Source organism: Lipotes vexillifer, unplaced genomic scaffold, assembly GCF_000442215.2.
Source record: "Lipotes vexillifer unplaced genomic scaffold, Lipotes_vexillifer_v1.1 scaffold543, whole genome shotgun sequence".
NCBI lineage: Eukaryota > Metazoa > Chordata > Mammalia > Artiodactyla > Lipotidae > Lipotes > Lipotes vexillifer.
Genome location: NW_006799055.1, coordinates 5237113 through 5252104, shown reverse-complemented (window position 1 = coordinate 5252104; position 14992 = coordinate 5237113).

Genomic DNA, 14992 nt, shown 5'->3' with positions numbered 1-14992 from the left:
TAGCACAGGGAGATCAGCTCGGTGCTTTGTGACCACCTGGAGGGGTGGGATAGGGAGGGTGGGAGGGAGGGAGACGCAAGAGGGAAGAGATATGGGAACATATGTATATGTATAACTGATTCACTTTGTTATTAAGCAGAAACTAACACACCATTGTAAAGCAATTATACTCCAATAAAGGTGTAAAAAAATAAAAATAATAATAATAATAGTAAATAAAAGGAAGGACCTGAGGCTTACAGAAATTAAATAATTTGACGCAGGGTTACACGGTTCTTGGGGATAACCAACCTTGACATCGTTCAGTTTCTTGAACACACACATCTTCTCAAAACAGCCAGAACACTCACTTTGCCCTCAGCCATCCACTCCCGCTGTCCCCTCTCTGATCCTGTGGGCCTTAGATTAAGTTTCTTTCTCCAAATGTCCTCCCAACATTCTGAGCTACACTACGTCTCCTTGCTGTGTGCTTGTAATTTTCCTTCTAAACTATCTCCATGTAGTCTTATGATCAGGTGATCTCAAAGTCCATTCAAGCTCTAAAAATGACTACGATTTCACCAAGTTTAGAGCAGCAGTTTCTTATTATACGAAGTTGGGACATAGATTGCTCTGTATTTTTTTTTAATTTCCATAAACTTTTTGAAAATTCAGTGAAGATTATAATTTTATTTATTCTTGGGGATGCTGCCTGTGTAACTGTGTTCTAAAAAAGTTATTGCGATGATACGATTCAACATTTGGCAATACAAAATAAAAGCATCCTTTCGGTACTCTGCTCAGAAGAGAATAATAAACTGCCTGTCTCACAACAGCATGTCCCTCCTCAAGCTGAAAAGTGGAGCCTCATTCTTCCTGAGCCAAACAGACTCGCCTAACATTCTTGTAAGCAAGTTAGACAGCCGAAGGGCCCTTGCCTCAGCGCCATTATGAACAGCACTGTTCCATGAAATAGATGTGTGGTCTGCAGCATATCCTAGAACCGTTTGGAAACCATCCAGGAGACAAGATGATAAAGATTAAAAGTCATTATAGTTACTTTCAGAACCACAGTTAGACTAATGCATCTTTGGTAAGGACAGCTCACACATCAAAAACAGCCTTAGCATGCATGATCTCTTAGAGAAACAGAGAAAATTATTAAGGAGGAAAAGAAAGGATTATAAGCACAATCTTTATAAGCACTGATATTTATTTGGCAAAAGCACAGGTTGGGAGGAAGACAGAAGGACATGAAGGGTGTAGCTTTACAGACACATGCCATAGTATGCTTCTTTGGTGGGTATATGCACACCCATCTCTGTCAAATACCTATTTTAACACTACAACCCCAGACAACTTTTTGATAGCCTGCTATAGAATGGTTCAGTGTTTACTCTATTAAGGCAAATGCAAAAAACAAACAAAAAGTTAAATTTGACTGTACCTACTGAGTAAAAAAAGAGAAGAAAATAAACAATGTAGATTAAGATCCCATAGCAATGTGATATAACACTTAAAATCATGAGGCTCAAATTAATCTTGGTATATGGGATATTTTTTCTAGGAGCCTTGAATCCTGCATTAATTAAGGCTGTTTGGGTTGCAAATAAAAGCCCTGCTTTCACTAATTTTTTTTTAAACATCTTTATTGGAGTATAATTGCTTTACAATGGTGTGTTAGTTTCTGCTTTATAACAAAGTGAATCAGTTATATATATACATGTGTTCCCATATCTCCTCCCTCTTGTATCTCCCTCCCACCCTCCCTATCCCACCCCTCTAGGTGGTCACAAAGCACGGAGCTGATCTCCCTGTGCTATGCGGCTGCTTCCCACTAGCTCTCTATTTTACGTTTGGTAGTGTATATATGTCCATGCCACTCTCTCACTTCGTCCAATCTTACCCTTCCCCCTCCCCGTGTCCTCAAGTCCATTCTCTACATCTGTGTCTTTATTCCTGTCCTGCCCCTAGGTTCTTCACAACCATTTTTTATTTAACTAAGAAAGTTTGCAGGAATGCATGCAGGACACAGAAAAAGAGGCCAAGGGCACAGAGCACCACCAACATGGCTGTGTCTCTCCTGTCTGCTTCCCCCAGCGTGCTGACCTCATGCTGTTCTTACTGCAGGATGGTTTTCTCTACATGGTGAAAACATGAGCTCTGAGAACCCCGAAGTTGTATGTCTTATGACCTCAATCACCCAGCAGACATTTCCCTCACAGTCTCTCTGCTCCCAAGTCTGAAAATTACCAGGAAATACGCTCATGGATGCAGTTTGGGTGAAGAACTTCATGTGGCTTCATTAATAGTGATCGTGTAAAAAAAAAAAAGGAAACTTCTGTGAGAAAAAGATGGGTGGAGAGGGGGATGGTGATTTTCACAGAACCCTGATTCAGGGCAGATCAAACAATGGATGTCGACTCTACACACACATGTGAAAAGATACAACATTGCTTATGAAGAATTCCCTAACAATAAAATAACTTAGGGAGTGGGGTCAGCGCATGGTAGAGAGGAAGTCCCAGCCCAACTTCCCCACAGAAAAATGGATTTAACAGTGACATGCAGACAAAACTTTTGGCGTTCAGATAACCCCAAAATCCACGTAAGAAGCTGCAGTATCCTGGGAGAGCAGAAAGCTAAGCGGGCTGCACTGAAATGGATTAGAAGATCAATTTTACTTTACCTGCCTCGGCCGCAGCCCCACTGACATAGCGCAGCCCTGGGAGAAGACAACCGTGCTCCATACTCCTCCCTCAGCACGCGCAAGCATTCAGTGTTCTGGGTCCTCAGAGGGCTTCCCCAGGGCAGAGCTTCTGTCTCACCTCTTTAGAGCGTTGATGGAGGCAGCACGGTTTGGAGGCCTGTGAACCACTGAAAGCAAAGAAAAATGAGAGTGTCTTGCTGGCACAGCTCGCATGAGTGGGAGAAAATGTACAGCTCAAAGCTTCTCCCTCAGAGGGGAGGGAGGAATTGGCACACGTGTCCAGTGTTCCAGCTTTTCTAATGGCAGCCTGGGGACTGGATTCTGTCTTGCCTGTCTTGGCACACTGATAGGAAGCGGTATACTTTAGATGCCTGGTGGCCACTGAGAACAGGAGAGAGTTAGCTGATTACTGCTGTAGAACCAGAGAACTTAGAGCATCACACATAGACACCAGATGCAGCAAGAGACGAGAGACTCCTGAAAAAGAAACTGGCCACGCCCCTCTACTTGAGAAAATGCATGCACAGGCCAAGAGAAGTTACATCCTCCCCAAAAATGTTTGAGATGCACCTAAAATCTGTAGTTGGGCTCTTTGGTGAGTGTCTTCACCTGCATGAAGCCAATTTATAGGACTGGGAGACATTGGCTGGTTTTTCAAATGTGCAGATTCCAACACGAACTTATAAGACACGTGAAAAAAAACAGGAAAACACAGCCCCAAAAAAGGACACAATAAAATTCCAGAAACCGATTCTAAAGAAACAGAGGTATATAAATTACCTAACAAAGAAATCAAAATAATTATCATAACGATACCCTATTACCTCAAGAAAATGATGCATGAATAAATCAAGAATATCAACAAAGAGACAGAAAATATTTTTTTTTTTAAAAACCAAACAGAAATAATGGAGCTGAGAAATATAATAATATCCTTCAAAATGAAGGAGAATTAAAGACTTCCCCAGATAAAAAGTGTTGAGGAGGGCTTCCCTGGGGGCGCAGTGGTTGAGAGTCCGCCTGCCGATGCAGGGGACACGGGTTCGTGCCCCGGTCCGGGAAGATCACACATGCCACGGAGTGGCTGGGCCTGTGAGCCGTGGCCGCTGAGCCTGTGCTCCGCGACGGGAGAGGCCACAGCGGTGAGAGTCCCGCGTACCGAAAAAAAAAAAAAAAAAGTGCTGAGGAGTTCTTTACCAACAGACCTGCCTTACAAGAAATGCTAAGGGGCAGGTCCTTCAAGTTGAAATGTAAGGATGCTGAACAGCAACATAAAAGCACATAAGAGCATAAGACTCACTGGTAAAGGTAACTATATAGACAAATATGAAATACTGGAACACTGTAACTGTGGTGCATAAATGTTTTTTAATTCTGATATAGAAGATAAAAGTATAAAAAACTATAACTATAAAAATATTCTAATGAATTCACAACACAAAAAGATGTAATCTGTGACATCAATAACAAAGTGTGGAGAGAGGGAAAAGTAAAAGTGGAAAGTATATGTATATGATTGATGTTAAGTTGTCATCAGCTTAAAATAGATTATTATAAGATGTTTTACAATAAGTCCCATTGTGATCACGAAAAAAATATCTATAGAAGATACAAAAAAGAAAATAAAAAAGAAATCAAAGCATGTCACTACAAAAAAAATCAAAGAATCATGAAGGAAGGCCAGAAAAGAGGAAAAGATGGACAAGAAAGCTGTAAGACAGACAGGAAACAATTAACAGAATGGTAATAGTAAGTCCTTCCCTATCAGTAATTATTTCAAATGTAAATGGATTAAACTTCCAAATCAAAAGAGTGGCTAAATGGATTAAAAAAACAAGATCCAACTATAAGCTGTTTACAAGAGACTCAGTTTAGATTTAAGGACATACATAGGTTAAAAGTGAAAGGATAGAAAAAGACATTTCATACAAATGGTAATCAAAAGAAAAGGTGGTCCAGTGGTAAAGAATTCACCTTCCAATGCAGGGGAGATGGGTTCAATTTCCTGGTCTGGGAACTAAGATCGCACATGCCGTAGGGCAACTAAGCCCATGTGCCACAACCACTGAGCCCACGCACCTCAACTAGAGAGCCAATGTGCCCTGGAGCCCACACACCACAACTAGAGAGAGAAAACCCACACGCCACAATTACAGAGAAGCCCTTGTGCTTCAACGAAGATCCCATGTGCTGCAACTAAAACCTGATGCAGCCAAAAAATTAAAATTAAAATAAACAAACAAAAAAAAACTGTCACTAGAGACAAAGAAGGACAATATGTGGTGATAAATGGGTTAATACACCTGAAAGATAAAACAATTATGAATACATGCATCCAAAATCAGGACACACATAAATAAAAATGAAGGGTGAAAGAGAGTAAGACAGTAATAGTAGAAAATTTAAATAACCCACTTTCAATAATGGATAGACTATCCAGACAGAATATCAATATGGAAACAGAGGACTTAAACAACATTATAAACCAAATGAACCTAATGGACATATGCAGAACATTCCACCCAACAGCAGCAAAGTACACATTCTTCTCAAGCGCGCATGGATGGAACATTCTTCAATCTAGACCAACTATTAGGCCACAAATCAAGTCTAACAAATTTAAGAACACTGAAATCATATCAAATATCTTTTCTGACCCCAATGGAATGAAATTAGAAATTAATGGCTGAAAGAAAAATGTAAAATTCGCAAATAAGTGGAAACTAAATAACAATCTTTTGAACAACATATGGGTCAAAAAATTAATCAAAAGATAAATTAGAAAATATCTTGAGATAAATGAAAACAAAACTATAACATACTAAAACTATGGAATGCAGCAAAAGCAGTATTAACAGGGAAATTTATAGCAACAAGTCTTACAGTAAAAAAGAAGATCTGAAATAAACAAACTAACTGTAAACCTCAAGGAGCTAAGAAGCGCAAACTAAGGCCAACGTTAAGAGAAAGAAGGAAGTAAGATTAGAGCAGAAATCAATGAAATAGAGAATAGAAAACAATAGAAAAAATCAAATTCTTTCTGCAAAGATCAACAAAATTGACAAACCTTTAACTAGATTAAATCAGAAAAAAGAAGACTCTAAAAAATCAGAAATGAAAGAGGAGACATTACAACCAATGCCACAGAAATTAAAAGATTATGAGACTACTTTGAAAAATTATACAAAAATTATCCAACAAATTGGATAACCTAGAACAAATGGATAAATTTCTAGAGCTACAACCTACCAAGACTGAATCATAAAGAAATAGAAAATGTATACAGACCTACAACTAGTAAGGAGATTGAATCAATAATCAAAAGTCTCTGAACAAAGAAAAGCCCAGAGACAGATGGCTTCACTGATGAATTCTACCAAAATATCTGAGGAAGAATTAACACCAAATTCCTCCAGAAAACTGAAGAGGAGGGAACACCTCCAAATTTTATGAAGCCAAAATCACCCTGATACCACAGATAGAAAAGGACATGAAAAGGAAAAAAACTATAGGTATAATAGATAAGTATAGATGCAAAAAATTCTCAACAAAGTATTGGTATTAGCAAGCCAAATTAAACAACACATTAAAAGAATCATACAAATGGGAATTATCCCTAGGATGCAAGGATGTTCAACACACAAAAATCAATCAATGTGATATACCACATTAACAGAACAAATGATAAAATTCTCATGACCATCCTAATAGATGCAGAAATGTATTTGACAAAAATCAACACCCTTTCATGATAAAAACACTCAACAAACTAGGAATAGAAGGAAACTACCTTAACATAATAAAGGCCATATATGACAAGTGCACAGCTAACATCATACTCAATGGTGGAAAAACTGAAAGCTTTTCCTCTAAGATTAGTAAGAAGAAAAGTGTGCCCACTCTCTCTACTTTTATTTAACATAGTACTGGAAGTCCTAGCTGGAGGAATTATGCAAAAAAAAGAAATAAAAGACATTCAAATTAAACAAAAAGTAAAATAATGTCTGTTTACAGATGGCATAATCTTATATGTAGAAAACCCTAAAGACTCCAGCAAAAAATGGTTAGAATTAATAAACAATTCAGTAAAGTTGCAGAATACAAAATCAACATGCAGAAATTAGGTGCAACCCTATAGACAAACAACAAATAATCTGACAAGAATATTAAGAAAGCAGTCCCATTTACAATAACATGAAAAAGAATAAAATACTTAGGAATAAACTTAACGAAGGAGGTGAATGACTTGCGCACTGAAACCTATAAAACATTACTGAAGGAAATTAAGGAAGAGACATATAAATGAAAGACATCCTGTGTTCATGAACTGAAATACTTTATATTGTTAAAATTACTACTTAAGGTGATCTACAGATTTTCTTATCAAAATCACAATGGATTTTTTTTTACAGAAATAGAAAAAACAATTCTACAATTCATATGGAACCAGAGAGGACTCTGCATAGGCAAAAACAACATCTAGAAAGAACAAACCTGGAGGCCTCACACTTCCTGTTTTCAAAATATATTACAGAGCTACAGTATTCAAAACAGTACAGTACTGGCATTAAAACAGACATATAGACCAATGGAACAGAATAGGGAACACAAAAATAAATCCAGTGTATATGGTTAAATGATCTTCAACAAGTGTGTCAAGACTACACAATGGGGAAAGGATGGTTTCTCCAACAAATAGTGTTGGAAAAACAGGACACCCAAGTGCAAAAAAAAAAAAAAGAAAGAAACTGGACACTTTTCTTACACCATACACAAATGAACTCAAAATGGATTTAAGACTTGAAAGTATAAAACTCCTAAAGAAAACACAGGGAGAAAGCTTCATAACATTGATCTAGCAATGACTTCTTGCTGTGACACCAAAAGCACAGGCAACAAAAGAAAAACAGACAAGTGGGACTACATCAAACTAAAAAGCTTCTGCAGAGAAAAAACAAAGAAACAACCACCAGAGTGAAAAGGTAACCTATGGAATGGGGGAACATATTTTCAAACCATATATCTTATAAGGGGTTAATCTCCAAAATGTATTTTTAAAACTCCTACAACTTGGGGCTTCCCTGGTAGCACAGTGGATAAGAATCTGCCTGCCAATGTGGGGGACACAGGTTCGATCCCTGGTCCAGGAAGATCCCACATGCCACGGAGGAACTAAGCCCATGTCCCAACTACTGAAGCCTGCCTGCCTAGAGCCCGTGCTCCACAACAAGAGGAGCCACCGCAATGAGAAGTCCATGCACCGCAACAAAGAGTAGCCCCCGCTCGCCACAACTAGAGAAAGCCCGCATGCAGCAAAGGAGACCAAACACAGCCAAAAAAAAAGAAAGAAAGAAAGAAAACCTCCTACAACTTAAGAGCAAAAAAAAAGCAGAAAAAAGCCTGATTTTAAAATAATTCAAAGAAGACATACAAATGGTCCAAAACTATATGAGATGCTCAACATCACTAATAATCAGGGACATGCAAATCAAAACAATAATCAGGTATCACCTCACACCTTTTAAGATGGTTATTATCAAAAAAGACAAGAGATAAGTGTTGGTGAGGAAGCAGAGAAATTGGAACACTTATACACAGTTAGTGGAAATATAAAATGGTGCAGCCACTGTAAAAAACAACTGTATGATGTGAAAGCTGATACCAATTCTCCTCTTCATTATTAGCAAGATAATAGCTCCCTTCTTTTAGTTTGATTTATGGCTTCTCAGCACAAATTCCTTCCCCTTCTCCATCATGTGGTGATGCATCACTCTGGGCCATCCTGCATAAACACATCAAGAGTCAGTGTGGCCCATGTGGGAACTTGTTAGGCTGATAGGAACAGAAACGCCTGCTGCTGTCCTCTCTAATGGGCCCTAAATTAAGATTTTTGGCATCTCGCTCAGGTGAAATCAGGAGCAATGTTCCAGCTGAGTCCATCTGGGAAGAATGTCAACAGGTAACAGGTGAACACTGCATCATCCATCTGGAGGAGCTGCACATCTTATTGAAGAACCACAGGCACCTCCACAACGTGCTGCGCACGCATCCTTACAAATATGGCTAACATCCTACAGCTTCATGGGTCTACGTATGTAGTGAATAACTTAAACACTTCCATCAAGAAAGCATTCAGGGCTTCCGTGGTGGCGCAGTGGTTGAGAGTCCGCAGTGGTTGAGAGTCTGCCTGCCGATGCAGGGGACATGGGTTCGTGCCCCAGTCCAGGAAGATCCCACATGCCGCGGAGAGGCTGGGCCCGTGAGCCATGGCTGCTGGGCCCGTGAACCATGGCTGCTGGGCCGGAGCCTGTGCTCCGCAACAGGAGAGGCCACAACAGTGAGAGGCCCACGTACCCAAAAAAAAAAAAAAAGAAAGAAAGAAAGAAAGAATTCAATTTAATTTGAGTTTTAGAGCATTTTAAAACTCTCAAGCAAAAAAAGAAATATAAGCACATTTATTCTATTCTCCTATTCTCATGATTTTAAAAATAATATCCAAATTGCCACTTTAGTAAAGGAGATAACCAGATGGCAATTTTATTTCAAGAATTTTATTTCAAATCATTCTTGGTTAAGCTTTTTGTTTATATAGCTTAAGTGTTTCTTAAGCTTCTTAGATCTGCAGATTTATAGTAGTTATCAGATTTGGAATACATCTTGGCCATTATTTCCTCAAACTTTTTTCTGCCCCTGCTTTTTTGGGTCTCCAATTACAGACATGTTACATTGCTTTACATTGTCCCACAGGTTACTGAGTCTCTAGGTGTGGGTGGGTTTTGTTTTTTTTTTTTTTTCTATCTCTTTTCTTTGTCTCTGTTTGGATAATTTCTATTTCTAGGTCTTCTACTTTATGAGTTTTTCATCTAACCTGGTGTTTATCACATCCAGTTAAATTTTCATTTCAGTTGCTGTTTTTTTCAGCTCTTGAATTCCCATTTGGCTCTTTTTATACCTTTTAGTTCTCTTGGTATTATGTTTTAATGTCCAGTTTTCCCAACACCATTTATGGAAGAAGCTCTCATTTACTCATTATATATTCTTGACTGCTTTGTTGTAAATTAATTGACCATATATGCATGGGTTTATTTCTGGGCTGTCATGTTCCATTGACATCTGTGTTTTTATGCCAATACTATACTGTTCTGATTACTATATCTTTGTAATATAGTTAGAAATCAGGGGGCATGATGCCACCAGATTTGTTCTTCTTTCTCAAGATTGCTTTGGCTATTCAAGGTCTTTTATGGTTCCACACAAATTTTAGGATTGTTTGTTCTATATCTGTGAAAAATGTCACTGGAATTTTGATAGCAATTGCACTGAATGTGTAGATGGCTTTGGGTAGTATGGACATCTTAACAATATTAAATCTCTAAATCCATGAACATGAAATACCCCATAAGTTTTTATTCTCATTTAATCAACTAAATTACCAATGATTGTAGTAATTTCCTTGCTACCAAACAGTTATTTTGGAGAGTGTTATTTTAATTTTCAAGTGACCATATTTTTGTTTAAATAGTCAACAGTGTACAGAAAGGAGATTTGTAGGATTCTTTTGTGGTTCCTTGATTAACAGGTGAGTTTTTCTTTCTTACGTGAAATTAGTTCTTCCATACCGACTCCATTAAGTGTTTTTCTTTATTTTCATATTTTCCTCATCATCTCAGTGGGAAATCAGTGTTCTGTGACTATGACAATGTCAGGGTCATTTTTAATTCCTTTTGAAGGAAAAGTAAGTTGCTGTCTACTTAGAATGTAAGTTGAAAACCAACAGCCAGCCTCCATTGTGCCAAGCCATGATTTTTTTCTGCATAGCATGATTATGGCACCCTCCAGCAACAGCAATTCAGGAGTACATTGAAGATGTGGCTGTGTAATTGCTCTACATCTAGAGTCACAGAGACAGTAACAGCTCTGCAAGGGACCAGGCAGATCATCCAATTAGTAAGTACAGTCCCTTGTTTTGTAGACTTTTCCACACTTTTAGTGGAAAATTTGCATTCATATTTGCATGAAGAGCAACGCCTTACATAACAGAAGACTAACAACTTACTATAATTTATGAAAACATAATTTTTAAAAGGGTTACCCATAACCTCAGCTCCTATAGAAACTAAGTAGAAATGGTTTTTCATCAGCCTTTAAAACTAACTATATTTTCTATTCTAAATGTCAGTTGGTAAGTAACTCACCAGAGTAGATCATGAATAGCACTCAAGAGACATGGGAAAGTTTATATTTGAGATTCTGTATTTCAAAGTAATTGGAATTTCTTGATCATGAAGATAGGTGACGTCTGTGGAACATCTATTTGTAACTTAAAAGCAGGTATATCCTGAGTTACCTCTAAGTGTATTCTTTACATAAACAGTTGTCACCTGCTCTGGCCTTACCCATCTTTACTGTCATTAATAGGATCTCCTTTCCTCACCTCCCTTCTAATAATTAGACATGGGGTTTCACTGTTAGACTTAAAGCCAGCCCTGTAATAATGTTAATACTGTTACTGATGCTACTTTCATCTTCCCTCTAATTCTGATTTTAATTCTAATACTAATACCACTAAAGTTCACTGAGTGCTTATTAGACACCAAGCTCTTTTCTAAATGCTTTACGTGGATTATCTTTTTTAACACAAATAAGAATCTACCACTATAATCTCCATTTTACAGATTAGGAAACTGAGGCACAGATTGTTGAGTAACACAGGCCAGTGGTAGAATTGGGCCATCTACCCAGGCATCTACCCAGAGCCTGGAGTCTGGTTTTAAACGCTGTGCTACTGCCCGGCCCTGGAGCTCATCTGGGTATTCAGGTCATGTCCAGGTAAAAAGGGGAATTCTGAGAGCCTTCTCCAACTACAAGGGCCCATGGAACCTGTCTTTCTTGTAAAAACTACAGGCAACTTGCCCAAACTTGATCCTGCCTGCCTCAGAAGCCTGATGAGAGTCACACGCATGACTTTTCATGAGCAGGAGAGAGAAATGGGCTTCATAAATCATAACCTCCAGCTGTTCATTTCCGAGAAGGAGAAAAAGACCCCGAAAGAATAGTAGACTCTATTCAGATGTTTGACAAACATCTGACTGGTGATCATAACCCAGTGATGAAGGGCAGGAGATTACCACACTCGCACATTTTCTTTTCAGGGGCTGTTTCTCAGAGGAAAACAATGGATCTTATTTGGAAATACTTCCTCTTTGATCTCATATTTTTTGTTAATTTTAAGGTGGTAATGTTGAATGGTTATTCCCATTGGCGTCAGATAAAGACTGAAATTGTCCATTGAATTTAACAACTAGGCAGTGTGGCTACAGCAGAGGGAATGAGGGAAACAAGGTAGGGGTGAGGTTCTAGAGGTGAGATGGCCCAGGTTCACGGAGTCCTGTTGAAATGCTGGCTTTCATTCTGAACATGGTGGAGCCACGGGCATGATTTGCATACAAGAACGGCATGATCTGACTCAAGATTTTAAATGATCACACAGGCTGCCATGTTGTGGACAGACCCAAAGGATACAAGGACAGAAGAGACCAGTTAGGAAGGGATTTTAATAATCCCAGCAAAGGAGGACAAGGAACTTTGGTAGCAGGAGAGATGGAGGGGTGGAATGCCGGGATGGAGGTGGAACCAGTTAGATTTGCTGAGAGATAGGATGTGGGTAAGAGAAGCAGTGAGGTCCAAGGATGACTCCAGGGCTTTGCTGATGGCACTGGTGCTGGCTTTTTGTTTGTTTGCTTGTTTGTTTTGTTTGCACGGCTACAAGGATGGAGTTACCACTAGTTGAAATGAGGAATTATTCAGAAGGAAAAACAGATGGCTCAATGCACTGGTGCCATGTTATTCCATTTCATTAATCAATCAATAAAATGTATTGCGTGTCGATTTCATGGGCTGCTCTATGTTAGATGCCAGAGATGGAGAGAGAAATACATGCTGTCCGTACCGTCAAAGAATTCACAAGCTAGGAGGAGACAGACATAGAAGACCATGTTTCAAATAATTTACTTCCCTCTTAAGAGGAGGAAATGTGTTACCACAGAAGAGAAGTGAATTTATCACCCCACAGAACATGACTAAACCAAATCATTCCCCAGTCCCATCTACTAAGGTTCTATAATGTTAAGAGAAAAGTTTGCAATGTCCTCATCCTGAGCAGGTCCGAACAGCTAAACCCTAAGGGCAGGTCAGTGTTTAACATCATTCCCCCGACCCCAAGCAGGTACACACATGACTTTATATGAAGAGACCTGAGTTGACGAAATAACTCTATTTTTCTATTTTCGCAATTTCCCTTTATCTTGAAGCACCAACTGTGAGAAGCCAGGAGGACAGAAGACGATCTAAGAGTAAATCAACTTAGAATAAATTGGCATCCTTCTGAACACAGCAATTTGGTAAATGGGAGGAAAAGTGTCAACTGTAAAACTCAAAGAGCATATTATCACTGTAGATGCCTTGTTGGTTCTGAAATCCTTCCTTAGGGTGTTAAGATTTTAGACTCAAGAAGAACATGAGAAACACAATCACGTGTTTTGTTTTGAATCACTTATTCACAGTATAACCTTTTTAAAGTTGTCATACACTGTAGACATTTTAAGCTTTGCCCCTAGTTTTCAGAAATATAGAACTTTTCCTTCCAGCGTGTATACACTTACTACTGTGATTATATAATATTATACATATTATAAAATTATCATGCTACTTTGAAAAATAGCCTCAGTAGTTTATAGCACCACTATATTGAGCCAGCTTCCCCAAAAGCTTCCCTGGGTTGAGCTGATCATATTTCATTTCTAGGATTAATTAGATACAAATTCTAGGACTAAACCCGTAGTAAGAGCACATTTTTAAGCTAACAAACCATTTCCAGAGCTCTTACTTTTTATGCTAACATTTCTATTGTGGTCTTGAAAATGAGTGTGGCTATGCATTTACGAAATGATTTTAAATAAGCTAATAAAGACGGAGTGAACGTTGAAGAATCTATGAAACAGTATAGAGCTCTTCCTTCAAATTTACGTTAGGATCTGACCGTGCCAGCAATAGAAAGCAGATCTCTCACACTGGGGCAAACTTCTGAGCAAAGACCTGTTACCTTCTCCTAAATCTATTCTGAACGTAGAAGCTATTCCCAGTCCTAAAGTGCAAAGTTCAGGAAGATAAGAACCATTGTTATTCATTTTTGTATCCTAGTGTCTGATACACAGTAGGTCTTCAACAAATGTTTGCAAATCAGTAAAGGAATTAACTAGATCACTATCTTTAATTTGATAATTGAAAGTATTTTCACACAAGTTAAAGAATGTATCAGTGAGGCAGAAGCGACCTAAGGCATAATAGTCTTGGTTGCAGGAAATTTCTCTGGTTGATAATTACTCTACATACTACAGTATATACACATATCAGAGAATAATTTGGTGAAACCTAGACTTAGTTGGTAGTGGAGTTAAATATTTTGAGATGCTATTTAAAAGATATATGCAAATGAACTTATAATTATAAAGTTGTGTTAGAAAAATCATAGTAATTCACGTAATATGGCACTTTGAGAATTAAATGGTATAAACACCTGTAAAGCCTTTGAATAGCGACAGAGACCTAGTAGGTGCGTTGTGTACTTTGCAAGATGAGGAGAGAGGATGGGCTGTTAGTTAAATTTGTAAAACCTTGAGAAAAACCCATATGAAATTGTAATGAACTAAAGAAACGTTTATCAATCACCTACTACCCGCCAACTCTGTATAAGTTGCTCGATAGGGACTGAGGCATGACTGAGACGCAGTTTCTGCCTCCGATGTGTGAAGGTGAGGTAATTATAAATAATTAAAATGCAACATCCAGGTGCTATGATGGAGGTATGTCCAAAGCTCTGGGGGACAGAGCAAGATGAGTAGCTAGGCTGTGAAGAGGACACTGGAGCTGGGTCACAGAGGATTCCCAAAGGGCAAAGGAAGAACGGATTTCCAAGCAGAGAAAACAGATGCTCAGGAACCTGGAAGCAAGACCACGCTGTGGATTCACTTTAATCAGGGACAGACAATGTGGGGCAATGCTTCGGCAAGAGTGGGACGATGGATGACCTCAGACAGAAGGGCCCTGTGGGTTTAGCATTCTTCCTCTAGGCAATGTTGAGCCACCAAAATTTTGATTGTACCATCGCCTAAACATAAGATATTTTAAAATAGCATTTCATCAAACACTTTGGAAATCTTCTGAGAGCTGAGCCACTGAAAAAATATAGAACTTAGAATTCTGAAATGTCTCAGAAGATAGACTCTAGCCCTGCCTGGGGCATTC